The sequence below is a fragment of the Anopheles moucheti genome, chromosome 2 (assembly GCF_943734755.1).
Source record: "Anopheles moucheti chromosome 2, idAnoMoucSN_F20_07, whole genome shotgun sequence".
Classification (NCBI taxonomy): Eukaryota; Metazoa; Arthropoda; class Insecta; order Diptera; family Culicidae; genus Anopheles; species Anopheles moucheti.
In genome coordinates, this window is record NC_069140.1 from 68,523,336 (window position 1) to 68,549,469 (window position 26,134).

Here is a 26,134-nt window from a genome sequence, read left to right on the forward strand (position 1 = left end):
CGGTGTGAAATAGAAGGGTATGGATTATCGCGTTTCTTCGGTTCATCCCATGTGGGGAGGCATAAAAGTAGTGAACCTACCAAAAACTGACTGTCGATGAAAAAAAAAAAAAACAGTAAATTGAACGACGTTTTGACACTTGCGTATTTGGATGCGCGTATGGTGCAAGAAGGCTTGCGCTAGCCGCGAAACTGAAAATTACAGGCGGCGAGATGGTACCGGGAAAAACAGATTTTTTTCCCCGGGCTCGCTCCCCGTTTGCGCCCCCGGTCGGTTCGATGGGTCTGTAATTTTATGCTAAGCCCTCTATCTCAGGCGCGGTGTGCCGCCCGAAAAAGGTGGGACCAGGCAAAATGATTGCTTGTTTTTGGAATTACCGACTGGTGTACCGCCGTCCGGTAAGGCTGTACTACTAAGCAGTCGTTGCGCATGCCTTTTGCGGACGTGCAGCTGCCCCGAAGGTCGCGAACGTGCGCACCTACCGTGGCAAGAAGGTGGAATAATTCATGAACTCAGCAAATTTGGAAAAGATCGATCGTGTACGGTGTATGCGTGCATGTAAATCGCAACCTAAAGAGCCTTATATTTTGATAGGGTGGATGATAAGCCATCACACGGGTGGCGATAATCATATTCATCATTTTGATGGGCAAATAAGTACTATTACAATGTTGGAAAAGATTTCACAAAAAAAGAGTACATAGTGAAGTACATACGTGTGTAGCATTGTACTGAACAAACATTTATGTCAAACATTAAATTATAATAATAAAAATTTTCTTCAATATCCCAAGGACTAAAGTATGTTAATATTAAAGTTCAATAGTAGTTGCTGATGTACCTACACTACTATGTGCAATAATACAAAAGCAATAAGGATGAACGTCTTTTTTCTATAGAAACATCATCCAACCGGACAGGTGTCCGTCGGTGCGTTCCATACGACAAGAAACATAGGCCTGGTTCGTTGCAGTTTGACGAGACGAACAAGCATTGTGTAAAACGTGAATCATCATCATCCTGCAGTTCTGGGATACAAACCAGGGTAATGGGAGAGCAGGTGGCGGGATTGTTCAATGAAGAAAGGCGTTCCGAAATGATCGGCTTTGATCTTGTGTACCGGGACCGGGAGGGTTGTTAAGGTGGTAAAACAATAAAAAAGAAAGCAACGACAATCTGCAATCGCAGCGAAATCCACGAACGCAACACCCAGGGCTTTGCGGTCTGTAATTATTTTGCGCTAGTTTTGTGTTGGATATTGTTTTTTTTTTTACAATGAGTTGTTTTTCTATTCGAGGGGCATTTTTTATACAAATTCATCTTATTTTTTTGTTAGCAGGCACCGCATATGTCGGTTTAAACGCGTTGAATATTCACATTCTTATTGCTTAACAATTGACTTGAAGTGGTTGGTTGATTTGAAGCATTTGAATTTAGAATGATGCTTGTGTTTGATAGATTGTTCCTGGTCTTTTCGAATTATCTCAAAACGTTTTCAACTTTATTCACCAATAATCCATCGGTGAAAATGTTTCGTCAGATATTATTAATCCTCCCATTACAATCCAATTTCATAGAAAAATGCTGTATTTTAGCAAGATATACTTAAAATGATTGATTAAAATGATTCAAGCTCCTTTAACATCAATAACACTTCGTAGGTTAATTTCTATCATTTATGGGCCGCTGTGCGCAAAATATCAAGAAAGCATTTTTTAAATATTTGATATTGTATTAATTTGTGATAGAATAGTTATATACAATCTTTACAATATGTTTTTGCGCAAATTTTTTAAAAAGAATATTAAAATATTGTTAAACGTGTCTTTTGAAGGTGTTTAAAAGAAGTAATGCCCTAACCTTCCAATTTAGGATATTCCTCGGTAGACAAGCCATTTTGATGAAGAATTCGTACCCTGGGATATAACCAGTTAACAAATTGAGTATTCTTGATGACGATAATGATAAGTAATAAAAAATTTATAGTATTAAAGTCATCAGCATCTTAACATTTGTATTACTTCATTTTCGAGTAAAATTAATTTTTAAATTTCTAACTATATTTATTTCCCACATAAAAATACCTACATACAACGTTGATATAATTTATGATGTTAAAAGTTTTAACACGTATTACAACCTAAACAAATAATTTATTCATTTACTTAGCATATTAACAAGCCTACGCATGTTGAAGAACAGGTTGTTCTTCACGAACAATTATATAAAGTAATAACAAATAAATTTGACTAGTAATACGAACAGTTTCTGTAATTAGTACCAAAAGATTTCAAACATATTCTTTCATTCGAGTTGAATGTCCATTTTTGATGTATTTTCCTACTTTTTTCTCTGAGTTAATAATCATTTATGCTTGAAATCTTGTAAAATGTTTGTTCATTTCGTTCGCTTTGTTATTCTTTTATTAAATGAGTAAATATTTCCTATTTGATCGTAAATATATATAATTATACATATACTAATTTATCTGTTATCTTATTTCGTGACGGTATGATTTTATTGCTGCCTTTAGAAGTGGTTGAAGAACTTTTGGAGCAAACTACATTAAACACAACACTGCGTTGCAAGAGCATGTCAAGAACCAATTCACTTTTAATTTACACCACACTACACACGCGGAATGGTCCTTCACGCGGATGAAGTGCGTATGCCGTACTCATACTGTTTATTGCAAAAACATGCGAGTTAATGTGCTGGTTTGTGTGTATGTGAGTTTTTTTTCCGTTTAGCGCTAGTAACTTCCACTAATTACCTGACGGTCGTTGCGAATGGATTTTAAATATTCTTAATTGCCAGCGTTTGCACCATCGCAAATGGGTGGCAGAGAGGAAAAAAAAGTGTCCACCGCCGGGTGTTGGTGCCGGGTGACGGAAGATTGCCCATGAAGTAGTTTAATTAATGGCTCACGATTGGTGCCTTTTCAAAACACGAAAGTATACTTTAAATGCTCTTTTTTATATCGACTTCAACAAAGCATGAGTATCGATGGACACTAGGGAAGTACAAAAAGTGGTGAAAAATTCTAGAACTACATAAATTACAGCAAGATCGTTCCGTCGTACGATCACTGATAAAAACAATTAGCACGAAGAGATACGCGGGCCTGATCTGTCTTCTCAAAGTCACTGGAAATTCGACCATCAGCTCTTGCCACAGCGAAAACATCGCTACGGTTCAATTACTGTGCACGGCTCACAAGTGTTGACATAATTGAGCTTTAGCTGGCGGCTTATCTGTACCTACAAATTATGCCAATTCGCTGCATTCAAAGATCAAGAAACGGTTTTCCGCAGGGCATGCGAGTGTTGAATATCTGCGGGGTTCGAACTGCGCTCCAGGGAGAGGCAAGAGATGGGGCGCAAAAAGTGCGACTTCAAAACAAATAAAAAGTAAACGCCAAATGCAAAGCGTCTCACCCCAATCGGGTTGGTGCTGTCGGATGGTGCAGGTGAAACAGTGAAGCAGTTCTTCCGAGCGGTGAAAGATTTATTGCCGCACATTTGTTATTGCTGAAAACGATATCCATTTTCTTTCCCCACTGGTTATGGGCAAGCTTCCCCCGACGTAAAACAGCTTAACGTACGATTCACTTATGTGCGCGTACGCGTGGATCATGTGCGAACGTGAGTGAGCGAAAGATACGCGGGATCTCTCCGACACACGCAGGTTTGCGGATGGAAAACACACGGTTCATCCGAAACCAGCCGTTGCTCCTAAACGCTCCGGCATCCCTTTGGCAAGACTTTAGTCATTGCTTTCTCCCGCGCCCGGACTCATTCGCGAAACGTTACAACAAGTTAAAAATTTGCGATTGCTTACTGACCATCTTGTAATCCACGTCGGCCACGATCAACCTTCTGCAGGTTCGCTCGATAAGCGCCTTGTCCGTCGTAAACGTACGCGAACGGTCGCTTGGAAACGGAAAACCCTCAGGAAAATCTTGGATTACAGCTCGACGGGTAGCGTCTGAGCCAAGAAGCATGGGCGCGCGAAGAGGACGCGAGTTCGATGTTGTGTTTGCGAACATGAGCAATGCCACTCTCATTAGTCAGCGTAATGAATTAATTAAAATGTAAAATGATATGTTCGTTTTATGCTGAATGTGTTCTCTTTTCTTGCCGGCCAATGTAAGGCGATGGCATGATTGAGAGCCGTACGCATTTGGCGGCACTTTGCACGTGAACCGTACGCAAGCGAACAGGTTTGAGATTACAGCTACAGAACGAACTAATAGATGGAACCAAAATCCATTTAGCTAGTACCAATTGCGACCGCTAGGGGTACCCGGAGTTCCGGTAAGAAAGAAAAAAAAACTGCAAAACGATTAAGGTTTGTGGATGTGTAAATTCAGCTCAGCTTCTTTATGTGAACAATTCCGACAACTCTGCATCTCCGGGTGGCAGGGCAGAATGAGTTAATCTGCCGTAATGGTTTGTTTGAAGTAGATCTTTATTCCAGGCATGTTGCTAATAAATTGAGAGATTGTTGTACACCGGTCGCTCCTGGGCACCACCGGACCATCGAGGTAACCCTGGAGGAGTGCAACTAGTCTATCGACTAGAAATTAGACATTGATTGGAAGTTATAGTGTTTTAACTATCCTTATTAGCAACCAGCGGGGGAAAACTCGATGAGGTGCTATATAATACGGTGAGCCAAATCTGGACAGGTGTTCGTGCTTGTTGCAACCCCCAAAATCCAATGCAAGCCTCGATCCCATCGCACGTACCATATGTTTATTGTTTCGTTTGCGTAATATGGTTATTAATTGAGCCCGACCAGTACACTCCATCACACACGGCACGTACATATATCCGTTTGCAATGCCAGATGACTGCTCGCTCTCTTTTGACCTGTTTCGTTGCTGAGGAGGACTCCATTTGCTGCCACCACACTGTCACAAGCGGCTGTGAAGTGTCAGGCAAACGTACAAAAGCAAAAGTACAACTCTCTATTGTCAACGTGATCTTTCGATGGTCTCGGTGCAGGTTGTGCGGTGCTGTTTCGTGTACCGTGGAATTGCAGGTCAAGTGAAGTTTGATCCACTTCTGGACCCGAGTTCGATCAATATCGTGTTGCGCCAATAATGCCACCAGGCGACCGAGGCAAAAAAAAATAATAAAAACGTTGGCCCCAAGTCTCTGGTGTGCCGTCGCCCATATTTGGGACACGGCGTTGGAGAGTGTTTCGGTAGCACGAAATACCGTGGTTTGCTGATTGTTAGTTGCCACAGCTAACTGCCTAGTGGTTAGCAACATTTCAATCATCCACAGTCACATCAGCTTCCTCCTACACAGCTGCTCGGTACGGTAAGTGTAACAAGTGTCTGCAAAAGGTGTGCTCACACGGTAGATGGTACTGATGCGAGGCCCTGAGTTCTTAATCGTACGCCTCCCCGTCGGAGGTCTTTTTGTATGGTGCAGTAGCGTTTAAATGCGGGGATCGAGTTCTGGAAAGAAACACAACCGGAAGCAACGCTTCTGGGAGCTGATTTTATCGTTTACCGCCGCAAAGTTTGCGCAAAATCAAACGAATTTCAAAAAAAGCGACTGGAACCCCAAAGAGAACAATTAGACTTTCAACGGCCAAAATTAAAGAGTGCTCTTTCTAACCGCTGTTGCTCTCCTGCTTGCTCTCTCGCCGAATCGAAAGCTCGCTCGATGACTGTTTCAAACTTGAAGGAGATTCTCATGCTGTTCGCTTCTTCGACGTCATGCGCTCTCGCTCGTGCTCATTATTTCATATTGCGCACACACATGTGCATTTTCTTCGTCAAATTTGCCGTGTGCAGGAGTACATTTTTGCACCGGTTTTTGATATGAGGAACTGGATGATTTTGCAAGCGCGCTGATGTTTCGGATGAAAATCCTGTCATAAGTTATATGGCACGATATGTAGAAGAAGGTTTAATGTATAATTTTTACTATTCCAAACATTTATGCTTGTAACACTAAACGGTGCCCTTATTACAAAGAGGTCATTATGGTAACGAACGGTACCGCCATGTATATCACAAAAGGATCGGTTGCTTTAAATTGAAGGATCTGTATTTTGCATCATCCGAAAAAACAAGACACTACACAAGCAACCAACTTCAGTGATTACATCGCAAGTGTTCAAACGTTTTTATTTTATCAACATGAGTGATTTGAACCGCGAACGCCGTACCGGTGTTTTTTACAAACAGGTGGCTAAATTCATAAAGGTGGACGCGGCCGAAGAAGCTGACCCGTAAGCCCTAGCCGCAAAGGCAAGTTCTACTGTTGGGTGATAATGTGTCGTGTAAAATAAGGGCTTCGCATTTTCAGTTCCTATCGAAGCGGTTGTGGAATTGCCTGGATTGATGGATTTCGGTCCATGTCGATCGACGAAGGCATCCGTTACTGAGCGCTATCTAACAACGAAACGCATCACAATTTCATGCATGTGCACGTTGAACTTATGCATACTGCTTATGCGTTTAATACTTCTGCATGCCAAAGTCACCGGAGCAAACCATAACCTATCCCTCCCAGCAGAAAAAAATTATTTCCAAAGTGATCATCCGTCTACGGTTCACTTTGCAGACGAACGGGGGAACGCATGGTTTCTAACCACGGACGGCACTATCGACTAGCTGCAGTCTGTCTCGGATGGCACGGATGGTATATGACACGAACAATATGCCCCGTACATATCCGTACGTATCCGATGCCTCCCTACTCCATTCGTTTCAGAATGCTGGGAATTGAAGATCTAAAATCACTCCTCTCACATACGCAAGCTATTTTCATCGCTAAGATTCTCCTCAACAAAATATATGCCCCATCCTTACTATCTATATTCATTCCGGCGGGCCTTACCCTATACGGCCAAAATTATCCTTTTCTGCGAGCTATGAAATCATTCAACTACTTTTTTATCATTTCGATTATAGCATCTCGATATCTGCTTTTCGGGCCCGACTAATTAATGACTCCTTATAATCCTCTATGTTTGTTTCCTCCTCTGACGCGTTATTAGATTTAAAATTAGACTATAAGATTCCTTTTGTGAAGCCTTCTGAGCGGACAAATTATTTTCCGTATATGTCTGAACAAATTATTTCCTCTTAACACTATACAATCATTGTATATCGAGCAAAGGATAAACCCGTGACCTGTCGAACGGTGCTGATCTTCTGTGTTTGACCAGTTTACTTTTGTGTCACTGCTTCACACTGTTCAGGACGACTGAAGGGACGTCCTCAGTCTGGTAGTTGGTGGTCAACTGCAGTGGCGGAAATAACATTGGAATCTTACGTAATTTCTGGCCAAACATAACATGTTACTTTGCGCACAAATATGTACACATTTACATTAGCTGGAGACCACAGCAATAATTTTGTGAACGCACCATTCATCTGTTGCTACATTGTAATATCTAGAACATAATAAAACTATCTTTGAGATTGTCTGAAATATCTTAAACCACAACAACTACAAAATGCAATTGTTTTTTGTTCAAGTTCCCATAGCTGGGGTTTGTTAAAAAAATGAAAGAGTTCAGTTATGGGTTGTTTTCTGAAAAATGGTTTGCTGAACAATAAATCGACCGCCTGATGCAGATCGGTAGAATATCGTGCCATAGATGTCGTTATGTAGCCTCGCGCTTCGTATTATACCTTCCAAGGATTATTAAGTCTGCGCGAAGAATTTACCGGCGCAAAAACTTCTCTACTTGTGGCTTGTACTCCGAATTTACATTTAGGCCTTGATCAAAATTCTCTAGCTGTTCCTCCGTTTCTAGCCGTGCTAATTCAAAATCCGAACGAGGGAGAAGCCCTTCATCTGGCCTGGTTGATGTTGCAAATTCTTCATTCGCCTGTCTTTGCGAGCAGCGCCTCTTTTAATACGGTTGTTCTAGAAACGATCCATCTTCCACAATAATCCACGGAACGCCGTTAACAAAAACAGTTTTTATTTCCATTTCGACAATTTCACAACAGAACACAACCAACTCGAAACTCAAGGAATACACTAAAAAAAGACAACAATTGAAAAAACCACAATAAAACAATATCATTTGACTAACTACAAAATCGCAACATATTATTGCGCACACACATTACGCAACATTTTGATGCATCCTCGAACCAAAACCATGACTTCAACGCAGCGGATTAAGATTAAAGTTTCACGCGCTGCGCGTAGAATAAAACGCAGTAGTTAGCAACTCTCTGACACGCTATCGCCGTAGCATCATCTTCAGACGAACGCAGCAAACACTCATGGTAAGAATCCGTTCAATTCCGCTTTCTCTTCAGAAGTTTCCTTACAGAAATACAGACCTGAGCAGGTTGGCAAATATCACAATAATGTCTTCCCCTCACTTTCCCCACACACAGCTGATATGTGGTAGCAGTAGCAGGACGATAGAACAGCACATTCCAAGCCAAAGAATAAATACTAGGGCGAAGAGCAGTGGAAAAAGGACAAATAGTACTGATAGACACGTGTACCACCACCACCACCTTAATTTATTTTTTTGCCTTTCGCTAAATTTCCGTTCGTTAAATTTTGCAAAAGCTAAAAAAAAGCGCTTTAGCCAAGCCACACACCTCAAAACGCGACCGAGTTGAGGTCAAACCTGCTTCCTTTGGAACATAATCAAGACCGAAACGCGACGTCTAAAAACGGTCGCGATTAGTTCCAAGTTTTGGATCGCGCGACCTTTTGGGAACATATCTACCATCCCAGCATCACATTGGTTTGCTACCCCTAAAACGAATGGAAACGAAGCAGCAGTGCGCGCGCCGCTGGATGGAAAATTCATGAGCACAAACCCCTAACCACCGTTGAGTTGCGATACATAATCCGTGAATGTCTGTCCGGTTTTAGCAGCGTGGGAAACGCATTGATAAGCAGGGTGCTGTCCAGTGCATGAAACATTGGCAACCGGATCGGGACGAATGCGAAAATCAATGGCTCAATCGATCAATCTTAATCCCGATTCTGGGCGAACGGATCTGGCCGCACCGGGGTAGCTCTGGGATTTGAGTAATTGAGTGAGGACCCTGCTGGATTGAAATGTATGTCAACGGAGAGTCTTGCACTTGACAGTGCGGTAAAATCAATGTTCGGTTTCGGGGGAAAAGTTGTCAACGGCAACTGCAACAGCTCCAGCAGGCCTCAGGAGGGTTCGCTGCCGAAGCAATCTGGAATTGCATAGAGTGATTGCAATTAAACACACAGCCGAAACGATGTGAAATGTCACACGAGGGGACAGTAAGTGATTCGTTAATCTAATTTGTGGTTTAACGTACCTTTCTAGTCTGTACGGGGCGTACAACGGCGAAAAAAAAAACGGAGAACCGTAACATCAATTTTGATTCGGATCGAATCAAATGCTGCAAAGTTAATTAAAAATGCTCACCTTTGCTTGTTGTGCCGCGCAAAACTGTAACCTTACGAAGGTACATAAAATACGGCGAGGCAAAAAAAGAAATAAAAACACGAATATTGTCTGTCGATCTGCAGCCCCGGCGATCATTACACGCTAATGAAATAGCGAATGATTGAAATTGACCAGCAGCCTTCTTTTATTGGTTCGCCTCGAAATAATTGCCCGCACTGGTCGTGTGATCATGCTACATGCTACATGCGGAATGGCTAATTCCTTGACATGTTCCAGTTATAATCCTGACTTTACGTGGCGCACGACGGTACATGCGGGGGCGCGTGCAAACACCCAACCACATGGCGATAATTCTATCGATTGGAATAGAACTTTTGCACTGATCCGCAATGGTTTATCGCTAATCGCAATCGCAGCGAAGGAAGGAAAAAAAAACATCGCCCTGCATCGAGGGTACGGTTGTTGGAGATGAATTGTGTGCAGTTTAGTGCGGGTCGAGCAATAAAATATCGCTTCGAAGCGTACGAAGGTTTCGTCTTAAAGACGGCGTTTAATGTTTGCCTCGCGTACCTCCGCCGAAGACACCTAGAGCAGGGCACGCACGAGCAGAGGTTAGTCCGATGGTGCAGAATGCACCATAATTTGTCCATAAAATGCACATGTTAATGATGCATGTTTCTCACCTCACATGGGTTTGCGTTCGTGTGCGACGAAAACCAATAAAATGTGAAACTTAAATTCCATCAATCCGCGAATCGAAGCAGCACCACCGAGGGTCTATCCGGGCTGGCGGTCACTGGCGGCATGTCGTAAAGCCGGAACGGAATTGCATTCTGCGTTGCACGAACATGCTCGTGAGGATTAGGATGATTGGTGTCGATTTGATTTCATTTTCCGTTACAAAAGCGACGATCCTTCCTGCACCGCGAGCCACGGTGGGAAAGAATAAACTAGCTGTGGCGCAAATGTTTATTACGGACATGGGGCATAGCATTCTCGGTACAGGTTCGAAGCCATTTTATTAAGCCGTTGGTATTAATTTAAAAGAAATATCTGGTCGAGCTTTTAGAAAAAAAGGCGTTTAATGTGTCTGTTAAGGTTAAAGAGTTCAATTAGGTGGTTGAAACTAATGAGTGTCTATTAATAAAAGCAAACGAGTACAAGTGATTGAATTATAACTGGAAACTGACACACACACATATTGGTTTCATTCTCGTGCGGAACGCAAATAAAATACCCAAGGTAAAATAAAATCAAAAGGTGGAAATAACTTTAAATATTAACATGCAAATTTACAAATAATATTAAGGTTTAGCAAAAAATAAAATACAAATAAATAATAATACAAAAAAGTAATAGAAAATTAAATTATTAAAATATGCCATATTGTACTACTAAAAATCTTTATTTGATAATTACATAAAAAGAAAAACTTAGAACTTTAGTTATCTTTTTGTTATTGTAGAAGAAAAATATTAAATTGCTTAAAAGTATCGATATTAATTTCAACATTAAAACTTTTCTTGTTTTGGAGTGAATGAAATTGTACATCAAATTCATAATTTCACACTGAAATGACCAAATAACGAAATAGGTAATTATTTTACCCTTAATTAGATTTGTATTGTTTTAATATTCTTGGGAGTTTGTTTAAATTTTCAGTGGTACATACTTCAGTGGTTTAGCTGAAATTAAATTTCAAAAGTATTGATTGTCTTATTCATGGAACAGTGAAATTTTAAGACAAATCAATTAATTGCTCGCAAAGACTGTTCGATAAACAGAAGATCAGTTGACCTAAGACAAAGCGATAAAAAAATCAATTAGATGTTTGGTTTCTTAACAAGCTAAAAATTCTATTGGAGAGGTTTAAATGTAAAAGACTTAATGATTTTCAAAATGTTATCAATCTACTGCTACCGAATCACTTGTAAACGTTGTAAGCACGAATATGCACGAAGCCCCACTAAGCCGGAATAACGTAAAGTTTCCTTTCCACTTTCACACTACCGGTAGAGTTCCTTTCGCTTTTGTTTCTCACGAGTGCATCGAACCAAAACTGCACTTTACTGCATCTTCCTGGCGTGCATTCGTTGGCGAACGTATGCGTGTAATGTACGGTTGCTACCAAAGCGAATGTCCGTAAGGCTAGCCATTTCACCATCATCCTGTCCCATCCTTTGTGTTATGTTATATTTTACGACCGTAATGAAAACATTTAATTGAACCACCTAGCAATCTAGCGAGTGTTAGCAATCCAGCGAACTCTGGTGAGATGGTACACCGCAAGGCCACAGTTACGTTTGTCATGAGCGTTCACTTTTACACGCGCGCAGCAACTACCAAACCCTAGGACGCCTTTTATATGCATTTCGTACGTTGACGCCAAAGATGTGTCCCATTGACTAGCCGGAGAGATAGCACGTTGACGTTCACCAGGAAAGTCAAGGTTGCTTCAGCGATGTTCAAAAGCACAGCCCTGTCACATTAACGGCAAGGAAAGCATTAAGGGGCGAGGTGGGGACGTATCATAAATTAATTGCAAATAGAAAGGAAACGATCCCTGTGCTCATGAATCTCCGAAAAATAAAAGTCCGTTGCGCTACGGTCGGTAAATGTGGTAACGCTTCCCTGTCAAGAAGTTTCCCCAAGTAGCGGGAACGAATCTCCGGTGTGTGGTGTTTGTGTGTGGGCGGATGGAACGAAGACCAACCGCCAGGTGTGGAACTGAAGCTGACAAAAATAATGATCTCAAGTGTGTTTAGCAGCAGTTCTTTTTCGAATGCAAACTCTTCTGTCGTGGGACCGGTGGGCAGGGACCGAGGCGGAACGGTAACTACAGAACTGTCTTTTAATTTGTTCAGCTTCGAATGAGTTCCTCTCACCGCGGGGTAGCCGATTGGAAGGCGTTTGGAACGGCCAAATTGGAAAGCCACCATGAAAGACACACTGACTCTAAATCTAGTCCAAATCCCCGCGGACTTCGCGGCCTTGGCGCCGAGAGTGTCTTCGAGTTTGCACTTCTGTCTATGACAAGACCATCTCAAGGTGTACTCATGAAGTACACGAGATGGCGGCCTCAAGTGTTGCGATGCTAAATGGTACTTTTCATTGGAGGGCCCCAATAGCGCGGGCTGTGGGGCGTGTTGTAGAGGGAGTGGTGCAAGATGCAAAGTGGCTAGCCGGTAAAACGGCGCAACGCCGCGGGTGGTGACCAATAGGAAAGATTATTCTATGTGAAGCACGGTCATAAACGTAATTTAAATTTTATTCCTCGTCTATTATTTCACCTGCCGAGTTTTTGCGACATGGTGTTGTTGGGCTGGTAGCTGCTGCTAGGCATTACTTGAAGGTGTTATGGCTATGGCAGAACATTGAACATTTCTAATAAACTAGCTTACCTAGCTTTTAGGGTACTCCTGGCTAGGAATAGCTCCCTGGCAAGTCGTAGGCTTACCACCTGAGCACTCCCTGCAAGAACACCTGAGATTGTGCAAAACCTTCCAAATTCTCTATACACACACACACACATACACTGCTCTGTCAGCCTTGCGGCAACACTTCATCGCAGATCATCAGATTTTTCTACCATACCCGTCATTCCGTCCTTACTGGGGAAACTTCCAGCAACGATCACAATCGATGCCGAGGTTTAGAAGCACACACTCGAACTCATATGCACAACACGTCGGTGACCATGTGTACCGCCGCCTGTGTTGCGCCTTTAGCAAGCAAGCAATTGAGAACGAATTGTTTGCTGCAAAACACCCCCGACGAGATGACCAGAAGATATATGGGAGCTTGTTAACAGTGGTTTGCGGGCAGCATTGTAATTAATTACCGTTCGCGTTGTTCCGTGTGGCCCAGGACCGCGCACACACATACCAGGACCCATTTCTGGGGGGTCCTTACAGATTAGTGCAGTTGCCTTGGTTTGATTTGAGCTTGAATTTGCCGCGAGTCTCCTATAGGCGCTTCCGCCAGATTGAGCATGCTAGATAGTTAGATGAAGGTACATTTTTCACTTTTATGAACTTATCGTCGAGTTGGGTTTTGATTATTATTATTAATATTTTTGATTCGTTACATTAATTGGGATAGGTTTATCCATTTCTCAAGATGTCATCTTCAAGAAATTAGAATCTATCGTTTTGATCAATATTTGGGACTTTTGGGACAATCGTTCAATTGTTAGTCATCATTATTTTAATTTGACGTTAGTTGTACGAATGATTAGTTAAACAAATTACACAATAAAAAAATAGGTAAAAAATGGGTTAATGACTAAATTAAAATGTCGTTCATAAGTCGATAAGTCGTTCATATAGTATAGTTATTACAAAATAATAAATGCAGACATCTTAGCAACAATGGAGAATTGATCAATATAGATTAATTTGCAAAATATCTAACCTTTTGTGACTTTCCTTTTTTTAAATTTACCTAACAAACCTCATAATTACTTCATAGCAGAAAAAAGATAAAAAAGACACACACAAAACTGGTTTTATCTTCACTCAATATAACAACTATTAGATGATGGAATGTTTGTTAATACTTACTACGTAATACTGTTTAGACTGAATTTTAAATTGTATTACATATAAGTACAATATTGACGCATACGACAGGTGCAGTGTGTAATGCTTCCCTAATTGTACCGTCATGCACTGAGCTTAACTATCCTGTTAAGCATAATTAAAAATTACAGTCAAAGCGAGTCAGAAAATGCTTTGAGATTTTTTTGTTCCTACAATAAAAATGAGATATTTCTAATGACCCATAATTTAATTGTACCCATGAGTATACACACACTCTCAATTTAGTACATAAATGTCCAGGCTTTCTTGGTATTACTTCAGCTTTGGATGTGCAACGTTACGATGCGCTACGAACAGCCAATTTACCCTTTAAATCCCAGTTTTATCAAGGGAATCTTCTTTAAGGTTTCTGCTTAAATTTGAAAATACCATTTTTGATACATCACTGGTAGCAATATGAGGAGCATTTTTATGCAGCAGAAAGCAGACGAAGAAATTGAGTCTGTAGAAAGAGAATCCATGTGAATCCAGCATTGATTAGTGGCAATGTTAGAAACTTGAACGTGTGGAAAACGAAAGATAACGAACATCAGGTTGTTTATCGTATTTCAATCGATATTATTGCTTGCGTTGGTGTCAATATTACAAAACTATTTCCAAGCGTTTAAAATATCAGAAGAAAAAGGAGCATTAATTCTAATTCCAGCTAATGTGTTCCAAATGATCATCGAGGGAAAAACGAACCGAATATGAGAATAGGCTCGATCCATTAATCTCTCACCATGGCAAGGCTCGCCCATATGTACTGCTCCAGCCAAAAATCATTTGGAAAATTGTGGATGAAAAGTTCTGCTTCAATTTATTTTTATGAAAAAATATATGAAAAAACTAATGGGCAAACCTTTGAAAGGAAATACAAATTATCGCTTATTTGTACACCAAATACAATATACTAAAATACAATCCGAATTAAATAAATCGTTCTTAAATTCTGGAATTCTAACAATGTTTACTGTTTAAAATATAAATAGAAATATACAACAGTTAAATAGTATTGAATGAAACGTTTATGCTTTCCTTACTGATGCGCTCTTCTGTTTGTTTTCCTTTCTATTAGTACACAAATTGTTTCCTTTGTTAGTCGCAATGCATCGTTTAAATGATCCTAAATAGTCCGAAACCGACATTGATCTGCTCATTACGCGATCTGATTGTCGATCTCAATCGCTCCATACATCGGAATGTTACACCTTTTGTCAATTGCGTTCCGATCGAGAACTTGACAGATATTCCTTCTCCACTACCTTCTCCCATCTCCTCTGCCTTTTCTTTGTGGCAATTAATGGCGCTACATCTACTGAAACTGCCACCTACAGAAACGGTTGAGTGATTTTTAAACAAATAAAATAGAAACACACACACACAGAGAATTGAGTACAATTAGGTCACAAACATTGCATCATTTCGTTGAGTGACGATCGCGCAGGGAAACAAATCTAACATTGTTTCGACACCCGCGTCTGCATTGTATCGATGCTGCCCATCCATCCACGCCGATCGTGGCTTGCGCGTGTGCATTTGGGTCCGAATGGGGAGGAAAAAATCATTGGACTCGGGAGTCACACCACCGCTGAGAGTGGAATCCTTTCGAATTCCCAACGTGATTTCGTCAAACGGTGAGCGTCATGCGTGTCACGAGATGCACGAGCTTCCCGACGATTGAAGGGTACCTGTTTTATTTTTTAAAAGTTCTTTTCCAAATTCATTTTTCCTTCCCCGAAAACAAACTGTGTAGTGTGGGTTGTGAAAAGCCCTCTGATGAGGGTGTCAGTTTTCGTTTTTTTTTGTTTAGCGATTTTCTTTGGATGTGGAAGTTTCGGTAGTGGAAGAACCAGACACTTTGCGGGGTAGGCATGCAGTGTTGCATTATTATGTTGGTGCGCTTGTTCGTGATCACATTCAAATGCTGCTCCTGCTGCTTGTGCGGCTGCCTGTCGTGGCACAGTTCCACGTCTAATGTGCACTCGATCGAGCATCTAAACTTTCCCATCGATCGCGTCTTGCTGGAAGACGCTTGACGCGCTTCGATTCCCCGACGCAGACCGTAGTCGGGGTCGTTGTGTCGTGAGCGTTGCATTACACACACAGTACATGACCTAAACGGCGGTTCAACCATTAAAGCCAATGTCTGCCATCCTTGGACATGCCGAGGAGCTAGTGACACTCGTGCGGCTGCCCTGGGAAGGCAGGGTTCCTGAAACACCATGGGCAGGAAGGAGCTGCCGACAAAACAATGCCCTGATCTCGGGGGGCAGAAGAAGACGAAGAAGAAAAGGGGAGAAATACAAAGCTCCCCATCATAAAGGCAATGGGGAAAAAGGAATGCACAGTGCAGCAGAAAAGGAAAAAGAACCTCACACACCCGAAGGAAAATCGTCACTCGCGTGTGTTTGGTGGTGCCGAACATAAGAGGAACATTGTCTTTTTTCCCGCTTTCCTGCCTTTCCTTCCTTGAACAAACCCAGCAAGCTGTGATGATGATGCTGTGGCGGTGTTGATGTGGGGTTAAAAATGCATCGTGCCGGGGCGGCAGGTTGAACTGGTCGAGTCGATGTTGAAGGTGCCCCACCGTACAGAACTGATCCTAAATTTTTTTTTTCGGCTCCATTACATGCGCCAGTTGAGCAGTGAAACGAATGTTTGGAAATAAACTGGAATGAGACCATGTTGCTTTAATGTGTGGTTTGTTTTCCTTTTATTGGATGCTTCATGGTGAACATTCTACCGGTCATGCTGGGGTCATCTTCGTTAACCTCTCGGTGTTTACATAATGAGTGCGGTATTGTGGCACGGATTGCGTTAATTGTTGGTGACATTTAAAACAATTTAAGATATGTATCTTCGCATCCAGGTTCACCTTTTTTTTCAAGACGTGCGTATGTAGGATAGATAAAGACTGTTCTCAATTTTTATCCTGGTCACGGCACCAAAATATCACTTGTTTAGTAACACTCACTGTTCTAACGACGCCTCTTAGCAATACGGCCTGACCGTTCTTCTTGAAAAAACTCATCGTTTTTTCTTCATCCACCCTTATCAAACACTAAACAATCTGTGCAATTATTGTGCAGGTATAAATGTGAAAGGCATGGTACTCACTACGAATGACAAACACGAACAAAACTCCAAGTTCATTGGCTAATCATCTGAAACTCAAACCATTCGTAAGCAAACCAAAGAGATAAACACCTTCATCACAAAATGGTAGCAAAATGGATGTCACCTTCCTCGGTGCGCCACCGCCGCACTACAAAACAAAGCCCCAGCACCGTACGTAAAAGGGAAGGCTACATAACGAATTCGTGATTGAGTTATAAATGAAATTCAATCAAATCAAATCAATCAATTGCAAAACGGGCCCGGGTGCTCGTGTTGGATACCGTCCCACCGTGGGACGATCGAGGATTTGTTCTGAAGTTTTTTAGAGCGCTCTTGTACGTGTATGCGGGTGTGTGTGTGTGTGTCAAATGTGACACTCGACGAACGGGGTGAGAACGTGTCCCCATCAGGACTAGTAAGGGTTTGTCGCGTTAGAAAAACCAAACTGCACGTGTATGAGACCACCCTCGCTCGCTCGCCATGTAAAGGTGGGGGCTGTTAAGGTTCGAAAGATTTCATTTTTTTTTCATATACATTTGTTTCGTTTTGCAACTGCACCATACATAGCATGTGTGCGTTTGTGTGAGCTTGTGCATGGAAGCTCGCGCTACAATGTTGTCGGACGGATCATTAGCAACATTGGGGATTTGGGAACCCATGCGGACCGCATTCAGGATGGATTTGGTGGCCGAAGCTCGGGCGATTACGTTCGCCTCCTACGGTAATGTCTGTTAGAAAGGGTTTTGCGTTGGCAGTGGCTTAACGCTTCTGAATCGCTTGCCCTACGAGCAAATATGGTGCACCGTAATCGCGCTTGAATTCATCTAAATTAGATTGCGCAGTGATTGGAGGAAAATGTGAAAATTCATGTCAATGTTTGTTTATTGTACGAAATTAAAGGTGAATGTTGTAACGATGGGCCGTGCCCTGAGGAGGTGAAGGCGATCAAGTGGTACTTTACTCTGTACCGAGCCAAGTATTCATCGGTGAGCTATTTTTGTTTGGTTTAGTGAAAGTACTTTTATTAGTGTCGATTGAACTTGCACATAATGATGATATAGAAATTCAATTATTATAGCTAATAATAATTATAGTGAATAATCGTAATATGGATGTTTGTAAAACTGGTTTTGTTCTTTAATTTATTTTTTAATTTGTTGTCAACCAAACAAATTCATACTTCTATTTGTGAATTGTTTAATCGAATAGAAAGCAAAGCTGTAATAAGCTAATATAAGAAATATTTTTTACATCAACTTTACGGATAATAAAACGTCATGAAAAACTGTATTGAATTAACACAATGTTGATGAGCTCACACAGTCACAGTCAATCGGTGACCTCAGCAATAAAGGCAATATAAAAATAGTCAATCCCCGGTCGGTAGTGCGAATAAAAAAAGTTTCCCGCCCCCGGGTGGACTCGAACCACCAACCTTTCGGTTAACAGCCGAACGCGCTAACCGATTGCGCCACGAAGGCGTAATGCGTGTCGCACTGCTATAAGCATACAAAAGCGGCCTGCGTACGCATCGAATCAATGTGTTTCACGCTCTGTTATCATACGAGCTCTTGTGTGATTGACCAATCTGGCAACTTCAACGTGTAAAGACATCCGTATCAGTTGGGATTCATAAATCGGAGCAGTAAAACAGCAAAAATTCCACCATGAACCCATTTGATACAGGTTTCGGTGCCGAGCGATTGGTTAGGGCTCTGCTGCTCTCCGTAAATGAGTCAATTACAGCCTCATGCTCCGGCTGTCCTCATTGCCATCCGTTCCACCTTGATTTCCGGTTGCATTCGGTACACTGGTACGCAAAACATTTCAGCAATCCGTCAGTCCGATCAGTCAACGGAGGCGCGTCGATGTCGTGACGATGTTTCATGTGGACTGACGGGCGATACAGCGAGGGCGCGCTCATTCAAAGGATGCTGGGCAGTGGCGGCGGCGAATCTTATGATGGTACGGCCATGGATTGCGAGGACCGGCTCGATTGAAACTCCGAGTCTAATCAGCTCCAACAAGGGGGAACCCCCGGGAGCCTACGAGGTGCAGGTGCACAGTCGCGTTTAGCTGGCCGCGGAACCTTAGCCATTTGCCGTTCCAATTCCCGATAGAAAAGAAAGATTAACTCAGACATCTCAGCAGCAGTACTTGCCAGTCCATCAAACGTCAACATCGGGGACCCGCCACCAGCAGCATTATTTAACCGAGGTGCATAATTGCTGCACAACCGCCTCATCGCATCGCAGCTTCCCCTGGCCGGAATGTATGCAGCGCGTGTGCTTTCTAGCTTTGTACCGATCGTGGCGAGCGGTGGTTGCGACGTTGTGCGTTTCCCCTGCGGTCCGATTGCCTTGATCGGTCGTTTGTCATATAAACATCAAGTGCCATTTCTTCCGCTCGCTTGGGATAGTACTCATTGCTGGTATATTTGCAGCCGTACTAGCTAGCTGGAGTCGAGGCAAGGAGAGGGAAACAAGATAATTTTCGCATCACAAACGCACCTGATATGGAGACAGCGCAAGCGATCGAGTGAAACTGAGACTGACGTTGGTTCGACTGGGGAATATGATAAATAAGGAATCCGTATTCCAAGTTTTAGGTGACGAATTAGGACACCTTTTCTTGGGAAGTGTTTTGCTACCTTGTTTGTTTTGTTACCATTCCGACGGTCTTTGGCTTGAAATGCAATGAAACTAATTAAAAGCGATAGCAAGTTTGATAGCGCACAACACCGGCTGAAAGTGTTGGCTTACATTGTAATGAACACCATGTTTAGATATTCGCAATGAGGTGCTTAATGAAATTGGGCATACTTCGAGATTGTTTGAACAGGTTGTATTGAGAAGATTGAACTGTAAAGCAGCTAATTACCTTGACACATGTGGCATGTTATAGCAACATATTTCATCTAAAAACATCCTTCGATTGTCAGTATATCAACTGGTTCCTATTACAGCAAACCTGTTAGCAAAGTTTTCAAGTTGTTCTAAATGTTACTTAAATATTTCGAATAGCAAGCTCATGGAAGTCAAACGATGGTGAATAACAGAATTTTCGTTTCTTCTACAACATTTTGTTCTATACCGTTTTTAAATGACGGTTGTTAAAACTACTTAATAATATCCAATATTACTTAAGTGGTATTTTTCACGGATTTTTTTTATGTTTTTACCTGCAAAAGACTACTACTACTACTACACATAAGCGGTATTACATGGTAGGTAGTTAGGTAAGCATTTAAAAACTGTACAAATGTTGTACGACGACGACAAAAAAAGGATAGTTAAATGCATTAAATTTTGTTTGAATCCAATATCCAATGTAATAAGCATTCAAACTAGAGATGGGCAAAGTGAGTGAGTTGAAACGTACGGAGTTGCACTCACTCATCACATTAAGTTATAATGACTCTTTCTTGTTTCACTCACTCACAGTGGCTATTTGCAAAATGAGTAAGTGAGCGAGTTGAAACGTAAGATAACAACTCGTTTTATTCACTCATGAGTAAAAAGAATGCAAAACGAGTAAGTGAGCGAGTTGGAAATGAAAAAGAGTGAGTAAGGTAATACAAAATTGAGCTAATACAGTTTCCAAAAAAAAAATAGCTCGTGTTACATTTCGTGGTGGTTTAAATATCTCTTTTGAATAAAGGCCAAGAGAAAATGAAGGAAGGAGACAAATATTTGTCGTCGTTATGTCGTCCTTCACAAATAAAATCGAAGGAAAACTAGGATTCAGAAAATCAATGATTTTGATTTACTTTAGATTTGCATATTTTTTGCTTTATCGTGTAATTGGCTATCCATTGTCAATTATCCTTGTTGGCCTCAAAGCTTTTGGATTTATTTATTTTATTAAAAATTATATTTAAAAAGCTCACCGATATTAAATCAGATTCTCAGCCGCCAATTTCACTACCCTTATAGGGACACCGGAAACAATGACACCCATAACAGCATCGGAACAAACATTCCTTTCTGCATCGCAGACAACAAGCAAATCAAGTACCATTAGCAAACCGAGAGCGGAAGTAGACAAATAATAACATGCCAACACAAGCACAAAACAACGATCATAATACGCCACGCACCCGATGATACAAATATCTTTGAGCAGTTATTAATTTTCTCACACTTACTGGAATACTTTTTCCACCTCTTTTTTTCCACCACCGGTCAGCGCGAACGTGTTAAAAGTGTTTCACCTCTCGTGATGCACGCGGCAGAGCACACGGTCCGGTTTATAATGTTTATTTTTCACTCCAAAGTGCATGTTTGCTTGCAACGGTTGGAAAAATGCTTTCGCGCCTCATGCCCGGCGCTGGTGCGGGAAAACACGGTCCCCACAGTGATTGGACAGGGAGAGGGGTTGGTAACGGCGGGTGGAAGCGGTAATGGGTGCAAAAATTAATTTATGCGACAAATGACTCCATCGCCTCTTGGCCTCTTGGCGAGCTATGTGTGTGCGTGTGTTGAAAAAGTGTCCAGCGTGTGTCATCGCGCTGTGGTGAAGGAAAATGCATCCAATGGCCCGATCCAGCGTGGCCAGCGAAGTGGTTTAGAGATAAATGATCGGTCGGGTGTAAGTGTTCCGAAGGGTTGGCAGCATTGGGCTATGTCGATGCGGTACAAGCGTTCGAGGAGGAATCGAGTAATCGGGCCCCGGAATCTGTGTGTGACGTGTCAGCGTCCGAGACGACGAACGGACAGGCGTCGCCATTGCAACCTTCCCCGTGTTTTACTCCACATCCCGCCCGAGCGGTCGATTTGTCGCACACGATAACGAGGGATGACTTTAATTAGTTATGTTTGTCACGAAAACGAAGGAGCCAACTGTGCTCCCGCCGCTCGGCTCGAGGAGAAGAAGTGTTCATCTGAGGTGTACTCACCTGACCGCTAGGATCAGTCTACACTGACCGCAGCATCGGGCTAGGAGGCGCGACGTTGCACACAGCACTGGCAGCCAGTGCCAGTGTTTCGAGGAGCGAAAGGTGTTAACTAGTGAGCTTTTTCGCGATTAGGTGTGAGTACTGGTTTTCGGGGCACACACCGTACCGGGGGCAGTAGTTGCTTCGAGTGCGGCAGCTTTAACCGGATTGGACATCAAATACCAATTAGCGTGTGACTTAACAACATATTGGCGGGAATTGTCCAACCGCGGTACGCGCTGATGAATCTCTTCGGCAGGGTGTACTAATCTACTTGCATTTGCTACCGTTTCGGCCCTTAGTCCGCCCGGTGAAGGCATTTTCTCACTGACTGCTGACTTCTTCGAATGCAACTTTCTCACTTGACATGCACAACCGTTACAGGTACTCGGATATGAGGCATTCATATTTTGAGTCAATCTACCTGGTTGAGCTGAATGCTCATTCGCGTTTCGCAAGATACGTTTGCGCATTCGCGAAGTGTAATTGGTTCAATCAGTAACCGGGACGAGGAACCATACCCCGACTGGGAACCGTACAGCTGTACTCGGTGGTGATTTGTTAATTTGAAAATTACTGACGTTGCCATTCGTTTTGCAGCCATTCCATACGTATCATAGTCTGTGTCATTTAGAGTGGGATTATGATGCATTAGAAACGATCGATCATGTGTATATGGATTGTTCGATGTAAGATTCCTACTTGAGCTTAAAATATGAATTGAAACAAATGTACCCCCGTGCAAACCAGAGATGTGCGCGCTTAGTAAGAGTGAGTGAGTGAGTTAAAACCTTCGAGAGAGTGAATGAGTATAAATCAGCACGAAGAGTTTTTATGACTCCTTTAACCACTTAAAGCGTTGCGTTTATACTCACTCTCACTCTTTGTGCCGACTAGAAACTCACTCAGGTGTGAGTAAAACGGTTTTATTACTCTTTAGATTATAATCAGTAAAAATGATAAACAGTTTTACTCACTCCTGTGTGAGTTTCTAGTCGGCACAGAGAGCGAGAGTAAGTATAAACGCAACAGAGTGGTAAGAACATTAATGCAGTGTACTTTTTAATGAATATCAAAAGAGTGAGTAAAGGTAAACTTTGAACCCACTCTTTGACTCTGATTCAAATCATTCAAAAGAGTGATTATTCTCATCTCTAGTACAAACTTCGTATGGCAATATGATCTCACTGTTATTTTTAAACAAATAAAAATCAAGTAATAAGAAATGGAAACTAGTTTTCCTGGTCTTCAATAAAAGTGACGCAGAGCCACTGCTAATTGAGAAGAAAAATAGTGCAGAATAGCCAAACCCGGTGCTATATGTTATCGTTGTACGATAAATAAATCATAATCAACAGATCAAGTTTGACTCGTTTTTTTACGCTCCTAATCTAGCTCAATACCGTTTCCAGCTTGGTCGTACATGAGACCATTTTGAATTGCTGTGGTAGAGCATAGAAGGTCGAGGTTGCGAGGGATATGTGCGAAAGATACAATGTATAGACCTTCACTTGCCCAGACTCATCAGCACACCGCGTCTAATCTAATCGCGGTTTGATGTGCATGAAAATTTAATTAGTCAGCAGAGTCCTGTTGTATGTGTTGCGCACGTTGGATGTTTTAAGAGGTCTATAAATCGTGCGCTCGAGTAGACATGATAAACAAGAACGGCATATGTGTTATACAAAAAGTTTACAGTGTATTGAAAGTATGTTGATCATGTAAAATATATATTACGAAGTGAAGAACTTTTTTCGATTATTCACAGCATCTTGTTTTGCTGTAAACTATTGCCGCAAACCAATAAAAACATACGACAAGAACAATTTTCCTGTCTAGCGACATGAATCTCCACTTCTCTCGCATCATATCGCAACCATCAATGTAGTCTAATGAAATTACGATTCAATGCATGTTTCCGTGCCACGTCGGGTACGAATCGCTCCGGACCGGACGCCGGCTGTCAAATAAAGTTGCTCGCCAGATGTAAAGAAATGAGCGCACTCTTTATCTGTCATACCATCTTGGGATGCGTCCCTAGTCCACCATGGTGGCGGGTAGTTGTTCTCGCAAAAAGCACTCCCCATAGGAAACGACATGTCATGAATCGTCAATCGAGCGCGTATCAATCGACGGCTGCATCGCAACAGGAAGCAATCGATTTCCAGAACATAAGCGAGCACCGGCGTTGGTGGCGTCTTTCCTGTCACAGGTAAGACTGTTCACAGCATCATTACATCTAGCAAAGGGTGTTCGAATGTGGTACAATGTGCTACGGTTGTAAGTACATCTTTTTGTTACTTTAACATGCTTTAGAATCGCTGTACCCTTGCCTGTAGAAAGCGCCAGGAACTTCTTGCTGTTGCCTTCCGCGTGTGGAGTTTTTGTACAAGTTGTTCAAAAACGCCACTACATTCGCTTTGTAACGTGATTCGAATCGAGATCAATTACCGGTCGGTTGCTACAGAATGTCCTGAACTTTTCATCGGTATCAGAACCGTGGCGTTGGGCCATTAGATGGTTTGGCGTTACGGTTCGTATTGGCAATGCGAATGACTGCAGTAACATTGGTGAACTGTCCTCAGTTCAGCCGATTCAATCCTACCCAGTCGAGTGTCCAAGAATTGCCCAAGGGAAACTATTCATTTTTTGTTGTTGTTTTCGTTTAACCGAAGACATTGCGGTTGTCGTCGTCGGTGGTGCCCGTTCGGTTCATATCATAATGTTGCGACAAATTGTCGCATTCATTCGCATGCCTTAGCGATCAAAGCAGAGATGCCTTTTCCTTTCACCTGCCAGGTCACCGGCCACGGCACACTGCGGCGAGGGACACCGACACGGTGGCGTCTGCTACGTGCCTCACCAGTTTCGAGACGCAACCGATGATTGATCTTAGGTGCGGACAGATCGGCATGATCTTCAGGCGGTGAAAGGACGCGGGGACCCGCCTGGCTGGAAGGATTCCATCTGTGGAGGCTTGCAATGGGGATGTCGTGGCCGCGGCCTACTTGTCATTTCAATTTACCGCTACCGTCGAATAATGGCACTTGCGCTAAATGTACGCCGGCACGCACCGACGCGCCGCACGCATGAGAGCATGTGCGAGCTTCACCGTGTATGCGAACTCCTGTTTCCCTGCCTACACATACCAAACGCCGAGTAATGCATTCTCCTGTGGCTCCAACGTTGGGCGCAGGTAAGCGAACTAAGCTTGTTTTCTTCGCGTGTGGATTAGATTAGCTGCATCGTGGCAATCCTATGTGCTTTTTTTTGTAAGGGATCGGAATGGAATGGTGCTGGAATTAAAACTCCGGAATGATACAAGAGGAGATGAAAAAGAAAATTAAACGCAGCTTGGCTTGGAGATTCCGCACCAAAGCTCATTTTATAATGATGCACAATTGATCATCTGAATTTTATACAAACGTGGCCACTATTTTTACAATCTTTTTAAAATAAATTCGTGTTCTTCTTATAAAAAAGCAATTAGAATACGTCAGATTTATAGCTCTCATAAAAGACTTGGGTTCGGACTATTTTGACATTCATGATGATTAATAAAAAACCTGTTACACCATGTAAGGCACGGAATTCCCATCGCCAAAGTAACTGCAGGGCAGCTAAATTCTAAATATTGGTGTAGTATACATTCGAACTAAACCGTTGGGTGGAAAATGGGCTGTAATGCAGCGAGCAACTTGTTTTTTGAACCTGTCAGTAATTAAGCTTCTACAATGATTCTCTGTCTCATGATAGCTCATGTGCGTATATTGCTGCTGATTATTCGTGATAGCCAAACACACCGACTACATCGTGACTAGCAACGGGTAGCAAAAAACAATGCAAATGAAGTGATCTGAGCAATCCGAATGCACACATGCAGCAGCTTTCGTGCGATTACAATGCATACAGTCGATGTGTAAATGCATCAGACAGAATTTACCAGATTACAAACAAACCAGTTCCATGCGACCTTCGAGATCTTGATCATCGGCTTGGGGATTTCTAACCTGATTATTGTGCTTATTTGTTTACACTGTAAAAAGAGGCAACGAGAGCAGAGTGTTTAACGGTGTTTGTAAGATTGTTAACGAATCTCCAC

The 26,134-nt window shown here is 42.2% G+C and overlaps 1 protein-coding gene and 1 non-coding gene across 2 annotated transcripts in view; both read right to left on the reverse strand.

Moving 5' to 3' along the window:
• Window positions 1–26,134, reverse strand: part of LOC128298521 (Krueppel-like factor 12) — a 99,231-nt gene that overhangs the window by 14,031 nt on the left and 59,066 nt on the right. The window lies entirely within an intron of this gene.
• On the reverse strand, window positions 18,504–18,577 carry Trnan-guu (transfer RNA asparagine (anticodon GUU)). The gene has a single exon. It is a non-coding gene; the product is annotated as a tRNA-Asn (tRNA).